The following is an 11,954-nucleotide window of genomic DNA, read 5'->3' as shown; positions in this document are numbered from 1 at the left end:
GAATGAGGCTCCTATTTATAGGAGAGGTCTCACCTTCAATAAGGTAGTTTCCTCTTCTATAGAACATCACATATTCATGAGCCAATTTCCATTTTTTTCTCTTGAGATACTCGGCCAACATAGGCTTCATTAAGCCTTGGATTTGTTTCCTTTTTTGTTCCTTGCCTTGCCTTGTCTCTCTCTTGGCCGAATCCCATATGCATCCATATGCAAATTTGTTTCGTCTTTTTCTTTTGGCAAGTATCTTGATACATTTATGCACAAAATAATCTCTCCTATTTCTCTATAGGGTAGGCGCCCAAATGGTCTCTAGAAAGGCCTTCTAGAAGCTTTTCTATTTGTTCATGACAACATGAAAAAGGCCCATTAAGAATTTTCAATAAAATTCTTATGAAATGAAATTAATCCACAATGCCCAATGATCAAGTCATGGCCGAGTATTACTAAGTCATCAAATGACCTTGTCAAAAAAATTTATTGACATTCATTTCATGCTATGTCTCAAAAGACAAAAATACCCTTTTGACAATTTTCGTTTTTGTTTTGACTTAGCTTCCAGTTTAACTATTCCTAATCGATGCGATTCGTGACAGTGACCTCATGGATCCAAATGAACAAAGCTTGAGCTAAAATACTTGGACTCAAAAGTTCACAAACTTTTTCCAAGTTTAGCTTAATGTCAACTGACTCCACTAAAGAGTTGACACTGAAAATCTCTCGGTTCAAATGAATTTATTTTCTACTCAAGAATTCAACCTAATTGTAATGAGTGGATCCACAGAATATTATCATGTTTACCCTTCATGAATATCATCAGCTAGTCGGGATTTACAAAATTACCATTTTACCCTTCTAGCTGTTATTTTCTCAACTCCTTTGTCGCTTGTGAATAAGTTAGAAACAATGTATTGACGATGAGCTAACAAGTCACATTGTTTCATCCAAAAGAGTCAAGACTCAATTTGGACACTGGCCAGTTCATTTATTCACACTCCAAGGAACAAAGCATGAAGTGATATATATATTGCATTTCAGCAATCTTGTACATGAATTCCATATCTATGAGATCTTCACAAAGTTACTCATGACATTCTCACAACTTAGTACTTCACCAATAGGCCTTGTTCGGAATCACATAGTGAGTCCGAACTCTGACTTTCTCAAATGAGAATACTAAGGTGTGAAATGACATGTCTCATTTCAGGATTAAGGTAAGCACGATGCAATTCATACATAGTGACTTCGAGACATAAGATGTTAAATGGTTTGTTCTTATCTTGTCTCTAAAAGCGCACTGGTCAATTCAGTACCTTCGGAAGATACCTTATAGAGTCTCCAACTCTCAATGCCTCATAACCAGACATCATAGATTCTTCTAACAATCATACTGGGGTCAATAGTCCTTTGACCCTTAGATTGCGAATATATCGTTTTAAGCAAACTACGAAGAGTTTGTTCATGCAAATCTACATTTGTCTCTTCGTAAGTTGTTTAGTTTGTTTATGGACTAAAGACTAATGTTTATCATAAAGCTTCAAACAGACACGGAAGAATGAATGAACGTTTCAACTTTTTATTAATGAATAAGCAATTAGCAAGAGTCTTCATGAGACTTTATTACATCAAATGCACAATATAAAGATTAAAAATCTTCTTGTGGGCACCATTGACAACAAACTCCCACTTGACTCAAAGAAGATGTGTGTAGTCCTTCATGCCTAATCCCTCTCGATGTTGGTCGAAGACCTTGTTCGCTAGGGCCTTTGTGAATGGATCTGCTAGGTTGTCAACTGTTGAGATCTTCTTCACTTCCATGTCTCCGCGCTGCACGATCTCTCGAATCAAATGGTATTTCCTCTCGATATGCTTAGAGAGCTTATGGCTTCGAGGTTCCTTTGAGTTAGCGACAGCCCCACTATTATCACAATAAAGGGTCATGGGCTCGTCGACATTTGGAATAACTTCCAAATACTTAAGGAATTTTCTAAGCCATACAGCCTCTTTGGATGCTTCACAAGCAGCCACATATTCTGCTTCCATTGTGGAGTCAGCAATGCAAGATTGCTTAATACTCCTCCTCACAACAGCTCCACCATTAAGGATGAACACAGATCCCGAAGTGGATTTCCTGGAATCCTTATTCGCTTGAAAATCGGAGTCGGTATATCCCGTCATAGTCAGGTCAGTACCTGAGTATGTAAGCATCAAGTTCCTAGTTCTTCGAAGATACTTAAGAACATGCTTAACAACAATCCAGTGCTCGGGTCCATGGTTGGATTGGAAACGGCTAACTACGCCAACGGCGAAACAGATGTCAGGTCTAGTGTAAAGCATAGTATACATGAGGCTTCCTACGACAGAGGCGTAAGGAATTTACCTCATGTCTTCAATCTCTTGTGCAGTCTTGGGAGACTGGTCCTTAGAGAGTGAAACTCCATGCCTAAAGGGTGTTTGGCCCTTCTTGGAGTCTTGCATCGAGAAGCGATCCATCACCTTATCAATATAAGATGTTTGAGAGAGCGACAGTGTCCGGTTTTTCCTATCTCGAAAGATTTGGATCCCCAGAATGTACGCGGCTTCTCCTAGATCCTTCATATCGAATTGCTTTGCCAGCCAGACCTTAACCTCAGATAACTTATCCACGTCATTACCAATGAGTAGTATATCATCGATATATAGTACCAGAAACACAACTTTACCTTCGTGTATTAACTTGTAAACACAAGGCTCATCTATTGACTGTTCAAAGCCAAAACTCTTTACAGTTTCATCGAATCTAATATTCCATGACCTAGATGCTTGCTTTAATCCATAAATGGACTTAAGCAACTCACAAACCTTGGTCTCTTGACCTTCTTCCACGAAACCGTCTGGTTGAGCCATGTAAATGCGCTCGTCAAGATTGCCATTCAGAAAGGCTGTCTTGACATCCATTTGCCAGATCTCATAGTCGAGAGCTGCAGCTATGGATAGGAGTATGCGGATGGATTTAAGCATCGCGACTGGCGAGAAGGTTTCTTCATAGTCAATCCCTTCTTATTGGGTATAACCCTTCGCCACAAGTCGTGCTTTGAACGTCTCGACGTTCCCATCAAGACCCCTTTTCTTCTTGTATATCCACTTACACCCTACGGGTTTAATCCCTTCAGGAAGGTCTACAAGTTTCCAGACTTTGTTGACATACATCGAGTGCATCTCAACTTTCATGGCGTCAAGCCAAATGTTTGATTCAGAACAAGTCATCGCTTGGCTATAGGAAACAGGATCATCTATGTCAGAGACGGCTACGAGAGAGTCTCCATAGGACATGTACCTGTCAGGCTTTTGAGTAGCCCTCCCACTACGTCGAAGTACTACTTGACGAGATTATGATGAGTTAGATTGTGTTTCAGTTGGGGTGAGAATAGTTCTTACAGATGAGGTAGAAGCTTCCTCACCTAACTTTTCTTCAAGCACAATTTTACTTCTAGGTTTTGCATCTTTCATAAAGTCCTCCTTAAGGAAACGAGCATTCGTGCTAACAAAAGTCTTATCGTCATCGGGACTATAGAAGATGAAACCCTTGGTTTCCTTTGGATATCCCACAAACAAGCACAATTCTGACCTACTAGCCAACTTGCTAGTCTTTTGCCTTAACACGTGTGCTGGGCAACCCCAAATTCGGATGTGACCCAGATTTACTTTACGGCCAGTCCATCGTTCATAAGGAGTACCAGGAACCGTTTTGGACGGAACTTGGTTCAGAATGTAAGCGGCTGTTTCGAGGGCATATCCCCAAAAGGAAAGAGGGAGTGATGAGTAACTCATCATTGATCTAACCATTTCCATAAGAGTTCGGTTCCTTCTCTCTGACACTCCGTTTTGTTGAGGTGTGCCAGGTGCGGTAAGCTGAGAAGCGATACCTTCTTCTTTAAGAAAGTCATCGAACTCTCCAGACATATACTCACCACCTCGATCAGATCGAAGGGTTTTGATCACTTTGCCAGTTTGCTTTTCCACTAAAGCCCTAAAGACCTTAAATACGTTAAAGGTCTCGGATTTGTGTTTGAGAAAATAGACAAAACCATATCGCGAGTAATCATCAGTGAAGGTAACGAAGTATTCGTATCTCCCACGTGCCTGTTGGCTGAGCGGACCACATACATCAGAGTGTATTAGTTCCAGCAACTCAGTGGCTCTTCGACCCTTATCGGAGAAAGGTCGCTTAGTCATTTTTCCTTCTATGCAGGATTCACAAGTAGGTAGTGAACCTATTGCAGAGGCTTGGAGTGGACCGTCCCTCACAAGTCTCTTAATCCTATCTAGACTGATATGACCAAGTCTTAAGTGCCATAGGTGTGTTGATTTTGTTAGATAGGAGGATTCAGAAAGTTTGATCCTCTTTGGCTCCCTAATTAGATCATTATCTATTTCGGTGTCTAAAAGAGAAGGTTGAGTGAGATAGATGTAGAAAAGAGCATTCTTCATACATGCATCAGTGACAAAAGAATTATCAGGAAACGAAATACGAATTCCATTCTTAATGAACTTTAAACAATAATCTTGCTCAAGAAGACGAGCAACGGATATTAAGTTCTTCCCAAAGGTAGGAACAAAATAAACATTATTCAAGTTTAAAGTGCGGTCTTCAAAAGACAGCGTCACAGATCCCACAGCCTTCGCAGACACCAGGCTCTCATCACCCCATTTGAAACAAAACTCGCCTTCCTCTAAGCTTTTGGTTTTCTTGAAACCATTCAAGGAACAACAAATATGGTTAGTAGCAGCGGAGTCAAGAATCCACGTTGTTACATTATCATCTACTAAGCATGCTTCGGTAACTAGTACAATACTATGTTCCTTTGCTTTGAGATAGGCGGGACATTTCTTTTTATCGGCCTTGTAAGGTCCCTTCTCAGTTCTAGAGGCGGAGGCTTTGTGCTTAGTAGCATGTGCCTCTCCTTGATTCATCTTTCTCTTAGTGAGACCTACAGTAGTGTGAAGTTCCTCCATAAGCTTGGTAACAGTGTACTCTAGCTTGTTAATGGAGTAGTTCATCTTAGAGGTATCAAGAGATGCGGAGAGAGTTTCTAAGATCACATCTATGACATTCTTCCCATCAATCTCAGATCCTAGGATTTCCATTTTTACTCAGATGACTAATGATCAATATCATAAAGTCTCCAATAGGAGTCCTAGCCTTCATGCGACAGTTCATAAACTGTCGGACTGCTTTTTGCCTTGCTTGACGCCTTTGCCCTCCAAACATCTCATGGAGATTGGTGAGCATGTCGGCGGCAGTATCGATGTCACGATGTTGTTGTTGCAACATATTGTTCATTGATGCTAAGATATAGCACCTCACAATCTCATCGGAGCAGAGCCAGGCCGCCAAGGCGTCTTTGTCCTCTTGAGTTGAATCATTATTTGTCAGAGGAGGACACGGGGTGGTGAGTACCCATTTGTGCTTGGTAAGGATTATGTCGAGGTTATGTTTCGAATCTACGTAGTTTTTGTTTTCGAGTTTGTTCGAGGAAAGGATGAACGAGAGAAGGTTGAGAGACATATTGCCTATATAAGTTGAAACAAGTTTATGATTAGTCTTTGGTTTAGGATTTAAGTTTTATTTAAGACTTTATAAAATCCAAAGGTGTTATAAACTAAACGATAATTTACTCCTTCTAGGGAAGGCCGCAAAAAATCTCCTTTTATAAGTAAATGACACATCATTAATGCTTAGCCAAGATGTCAATACACCAATTTTGACCAGCCACTTTTTAAATTGGTTTGATCACTCACATCCTTTCGCAGGGCCTCGAGGGAGGATTATTAGGGATTGAGTCTAAGTGTGTAACTAACCACTTAGTCCAAAAGATTGACTTTGAAAAACAATCCGCCGAGGGGATGTCTTGTCTCATTGTCTCACTTTCGGATTTAGCTCATTGAGCAATGATCAGTGCAAAGCGCCCTTGAGTACTCTCATTTAAGAGAGGGCCACGAGGGTGACTCTTAGTCTAGCGACAATTGCACTTTTCATTAGTGTTGGGGATCGTGGGTTACAAACAACAAGTATAATCCTCCCACTTAGTTTTTGGAGTTGGTTCATCGACTCTTGTAAGTTCGGAAACAGATTTTCTAGTTAGAGAGCGACAGAGCGGACAACTAGAAGAGAATCCTAGATCATCATGTTCAGAGCAGTGTTAGTGCATAAAGGCACAAGGTACATACTTGATCTTTTCCTATTTTCTATTTCGGGAAAATGCATGAGGGAAGCGTGAACTTCAACTCACTCGAACACTTGAAAGTTTGAGATTACACATCCTTTTATTTTTCGGCTTGTCTACAAGGAGACCTCCCACTCAAATTTTCAAGAGCATATAGATTTTGAACATATGTGATATAGATATAGTTTTGAAAACATTTTGAAAATTTATTTGATTTGGATGACAAAATATTTTTCAAGTTTGAAAACGAAAACGGTTTTTCAAAATTCAAACTAGTTTTGTAAAAATTCAATTTCAATTAAACTTTCAAAAATCAAAACATTTTAATCTTACACATCATGTTTATAATCTTATGAAAAAAAAAAATTTTGCTCAAGAAATTTTTATCATTAGAGTTCTATAACTCATGGTAGTGGGGCTGAAAATCCGGAATTCTAAAAAACTGGACTTTCGGAACAGCCGCGCACCTCGGAGTAAAATCGCCATAACTGGCGGCTCCGATGTCCTTTTGACCTGAAACTGGTGGAATTGGACAGAGGACATTAATCCTTGGAATTTTTTCCTTTTTTGTTCCTTGCCTTGCCTTGTCTCTCTCTTGGCCGAATCCCTTATGCATCCATATGCAAATTTGTTTCCTCTTTTTCTTTTGGCAAGTATCTTGATACATTTATGCACAAAATAATCTCTCCTATTTCTCTATAGGGTAGGCGCCCAAATGGTCTCTAGAAAGGCCTTCTAGAAGCTTTTCTATTTGTTCATGACAACATGAAAAAGGCCCATTAAGAATTTTCAATAAAATTTTTATGAAATGAAATTAATCCACAAGGCCCAATGATCAAGTCATGGCCGAGTATTACTAAGTCATCAAATGACCTTGTCAAAAAAATTTATTGACATTCTTTTCATGCTATGTCTCAAAAGACAAAAATACCCTTTTGACAATTTTCGTTTTTGTTTTGACTTAGCTTCCAGTTTAACTATTCCTAATCGATGCGATTCGTGACAGTGACCTCATGGATCCAAATGAACAAAGCTTGAGCTAAAATACTTGGACTCAAAAGTTCACAAACCTTTTCCAAGTTTAGCTTAATGTCAACTGACTCCACTAAAGAGTTGACACTGAAAATCTCTCGGTTCAAATGAATTTATTTTCTACTCAAGAATTCAACCTAATTGTAATGAGTGGATCCACAGAATATTATCATGTTTACCCTTCATGAATATCATCAGCTAGTCGAGATTTACAAAATTACCATTTTACCCTTCTAGCTGTTATTTCCTCAACTCCTTTGTCGCTTGTGAATAAGTTAGAAACAATGTATTGACGATGAGCTAACAAGTCACATCGTTTCATCCAAAAGAGTCAAGACTCAATTTGGACACTGGCCAGTTCATTTATTCACACTCCAAGGAACAAAGCATGAGGTGATATATATATTGCATTTCAGCAATCTTGTACATGAATTCCATATCTATGAGATCTTCACAAAGTTACTCATGAATATTATCATGTTTACCGTTCATGAATATCATCAGCTAGTCGAGATTTACAAAATTACCATTTTACCCTTCTAGCTGTTATTTCCTCAACTCCTTTGTCGCTTGTGAATAAGTTAGAAACAATGTATTGACGATGAGCTAACAAGTCACATCGTTTCATCCAAAAGAGTCAAGACTCAATTTGGACACTGGCCAGTTCATTTATTCACACTCCAAGGAACAAAGCATGAGGTGATATATATATTGCATTTCAGCAATCTTGTACATGAATTCCATATCTATGAGATCTTCACAAAGTTACTCATGAATATTATCATGTTTACCCTTCATGAATATCATCAGCTAGTCGAGATTTACAAAATTACCATTTTACCCTTCTAGCTGTTATTTCCTCAACTCCTTTGTCGCTTGTGAATAAGTTAGAAACAATGTATTGACGATGAGCTAACAAGTCACATCGTTTCATCCAAAAGAGTCAAGACTCAATTTGGACACTGGCCAGTTCATTTATTCACACTCCAAGGAACAAAGCATGAGGTGATATATATATTGCATTTCAGCAATCTTGTACATGAATTCCATATCTATGAGATCTTCACAAAGTTACTCATGAATATTATCATGTTTACCCTTCATGAATATCATCAGCTAGTCGAGATTTACAAAATTACCATTTTACCCTTCTAGCTGTTATTTCCTCAACTCCTTTGTCGCTTGTGAATAAGTTAGAAACAATGTATTGACGATGAGCTAACAAGTCACATCGTTTCATCCAAAAGAGTCAAGACTCAATTTGGACACTGGCCAGTTCATTTATTCACACTCCAAGGAACAAAGCATGAGGTGATATATATATTGCATTTCAGCAATCTTGTACATGAATTCCATATCTATGAGATCTTCACAAAGTTACTCATGACATTCTCACAACTTAGTACTTCACCAATAGGCCTTGTTCGGAATCACATAGTGAGTCCGAACTCTGACTTTCTCAAATGAGAATACTAAGGTGTGAAATGACATGTCTCATTTCAGGATTAAGGTAAGCACGATGTAATTCATACATAGTGACTTCGAGACATAAGAGGTTAAATGGTTTGTTCTTATCTTGTCTCTAAAAGCGCACTGGTCAATTCAGTACCTTCGGAAGATACCTTATAGAGTCTCCAACTCTCAATGCCTCATAACCAAACATCATAGATTCTTCTAACAATCATACTGGGGTCAATAGTCCTTTGACCCTTAGATTGCGAATATATCGTTTTAAGCAAACTACGAAGAGTTTGTTCATGCAAATCTACATTTGTCTCTTCGTAAGTTGTTTAGTTTGTTTATGGACTAAAGACTAATGTTTATCATAAAGCTTCAAACAGACACGGAAGAATGAATGAACGTTTCAACTTTTTATTAATGAATAAGCAATTACAAGCAAGAGTCTTCATGAGACTTTATTACATTAAATGCACAATATAAAGATTACAACTCTTCTTGTGGGCACCATTGACAACATATGTGACAACCATCCAGTCCTATCAATGGTCTACACCCTACCAAGAAGCAATCTTTACATCCCTTGAAGCAGATATACATTCTCTTGAATAGTAATTGTCCTTCTTCTCCACGCTCTGTCTCAAACTCTACTGTTGACCCCGGGTTCGATCTCTTCAACTCAGCACCATAGTCCCACAATAACGCATACTGCTCCTTGTAACTGCCCTCTACGATTTAAGTTGCGTGCTTCCTAGTTCGGTATGCCTTCTGCTTTGAGCATTAAAGGATGAGATCAGATTGTACCTTGTTCATGAAATTGGGACAAGACCATGAATCATTCTCTTGAAATGTTTGCATGTAGTTCTTCGACAGCCACTTATACGTTGCAAACCTGAGATCAAACAAGGAAATTATATAAAATAAGTCAAAAAATAAGTCTTGATCATACGTGTAAAAACAAGGAAAATATATAAATTCATACGTGTTCCTGTTACTTGTTCCACAAGTATGCTGTGGATGATAAGTCTTGATCATAAAGGTATCAGTTGAGTCGAAAAATGATGCAAAACACGTCCATTTAAACTTCTCATCTTTACACTCAGCACTAACCCTATTCTTGTCATTCTTCTTGAATCAAATTTGTTTTCCACATCGTATAGAATACTCCTTCATAGCCTCTTTGAATGCCTTTCCATTGGGGAAAAGCATTCCCAATTTGAATGAATCCTTATTGATGTTTGCATCTTGTTCTCGAAATTCTGGAAATATATTCTTTATGTATCGGGTTCCCTTGCTATTCATCTTCGTGTCTTCTTCATCACTAGATGAACTGTCCTTTCTTCTCTACATGCTCTCATCACCATCATAGTCGCTATCACCATCAACCACTTCATCATCACTTACGATTTTTTTTCCTTTACCGAGTAAGCCACCTTCTCAAGCATTCCCATCTAAAACGATCTCATCTTCACTCATTTCATAACCACTTTCTTGCTCTACACCGTCTTGGTCATTGTTGACCTCTTCTTCTTCACTTCCTTCTTGGTCATTGTTCACAGGCTCATTGACCTCCACTTCAATGTTTCCTTCTTCTTCCTCATTGACCTCCACTTCAATGTTTTCTTCTTGTTCATCATTGACCTCCACTTCAATATTTCCTTCTTGCTCCTCATTCACCTCCACTTCATCATTTCCTACGTGCTCATCATTCACAGCCTCATTGACCTCCTCATTCATAGCGACTTCATCAATTCCTACTTGCTCCTCATTTCGAGCCTCATTCACACCCTCATTCATAGCCTCATTCGCTTTTTCAGTGATAAGCAGAGGAGTAGGTGAACTAGGATGACCACACCAGATGTCAACACTCTTACTATTCTTTATGATTTCCCCAATAATCTAGCAAAGATTATTATCATGATGTACATACTCGACTTCATCACTACCTACAGGTTTCAGATAGTAAACAACTCCTACTTCGTACCCAAGGTCTTCTTTCAAAACAGAATCCAACTCCACAATGCTCATTATGTCTATGTCACAGTGGTTTGCATAAATGACAGTTCCATTTAGGTACTTCCAACCACGATTACCTAGTTTTACACCATGAGAGTTGACAAAAATAAGGCAATACAGTAGCTATTAATAATTGTTCAAAATTGCTCGACAGCTTAAAAACTGATTAAATATCCCAACAACATGACCAAACAAACTTCAAGATGTAAATCGACAAGGATGACCCATATGTACCCCATTTAAACAACATTAACATATTAAATACCTCACACCGACCAACATATTCGTAGAAATCAGAGTGCACATGTGGTCCCAAACACTAAACGTACACAAAATAACAGTGGTCCTACCCATTTCTTTAATAATCGAAGAACAGAAGTTTCGAAGGTTTAAATAATGATTAAACAAATGACAAAACCTAAAACCTTACCATAATCTGGAAACGTTGGGGCTATTTCTTTTTCCTTTGGTTTTTTGCTTTGTCTCCGACGCTTCGCCGGTGATTTACTCGCTTTTCTTCTCGGCGCCATCTTTAGGGTTTAGGAATTTTGTACTCAATTTCGTGATTTAGGGGTGGGTTTCCTTCAATTTGCACGAAAACAAATCTAATGAAAATAAAATAAAGAAATGAAATCACTACATTTACTATATTACCCTCAAAACATAAGAGAATGAGAGAAAATTAGACGGAATGACTGTTTTCGACACAAAGTAAGAATTAAAGATAAACAGACGATCATTTTTTTTTTATGGGAGAGCAATTGTGGACTCGGGTCATAGTTCAGGGCATTTTAGTAATTTATTCAAAAAAAATTCATGAAGCCATTTTTATAGAGTATACTATATGTATTCCCATAGAAGATATTTCTCGTTCTTTTTCTTCTTCTCAACTTTCAGTTTATACATTATCATTCTTTGACTAAAAAAGTTATAAAGGAAATAGCTTGTTTGTGGGTTGTGGCTACACGTACTTCGCTCTTTACGATGGTCAAACACGACCAAGCAAAGCAAAATCTTCTTTCTTTGTTAATTTTCAACTAAAAATTATGATATCGTTGAGTGGTATCTGGAACAAATCCCTACTTTTTCTCCCTATTTATTTTCAAGGGGGACAAAACCCGTCCAATCGAAGCAACAGAATACATATTCCACTAATATAATAACGGTTGAAATTTACAATCTTGACAAAATTAATGTAATAAAATAATATACTTAACAAAAGTAATTTAAGTGTTTATATTAGTT

This window comes from Urtica dioica, chromosome 8 (assembly GCF_054948205.1).
Source record: "Urtica dioica subsp. dioica isolate 48M chromosome 8, U.dioica_male_clone48M_v1_H2, whole genome shotgun sequence".
NCBI lineage: Eukaryota > Viridiplantae > Streptophyta > Magnoliopsida > Rosales > Urticaceae > Urtica > Urtica dioica.
Note: the sequence above shows the minus strand (reverse complement) of the source record.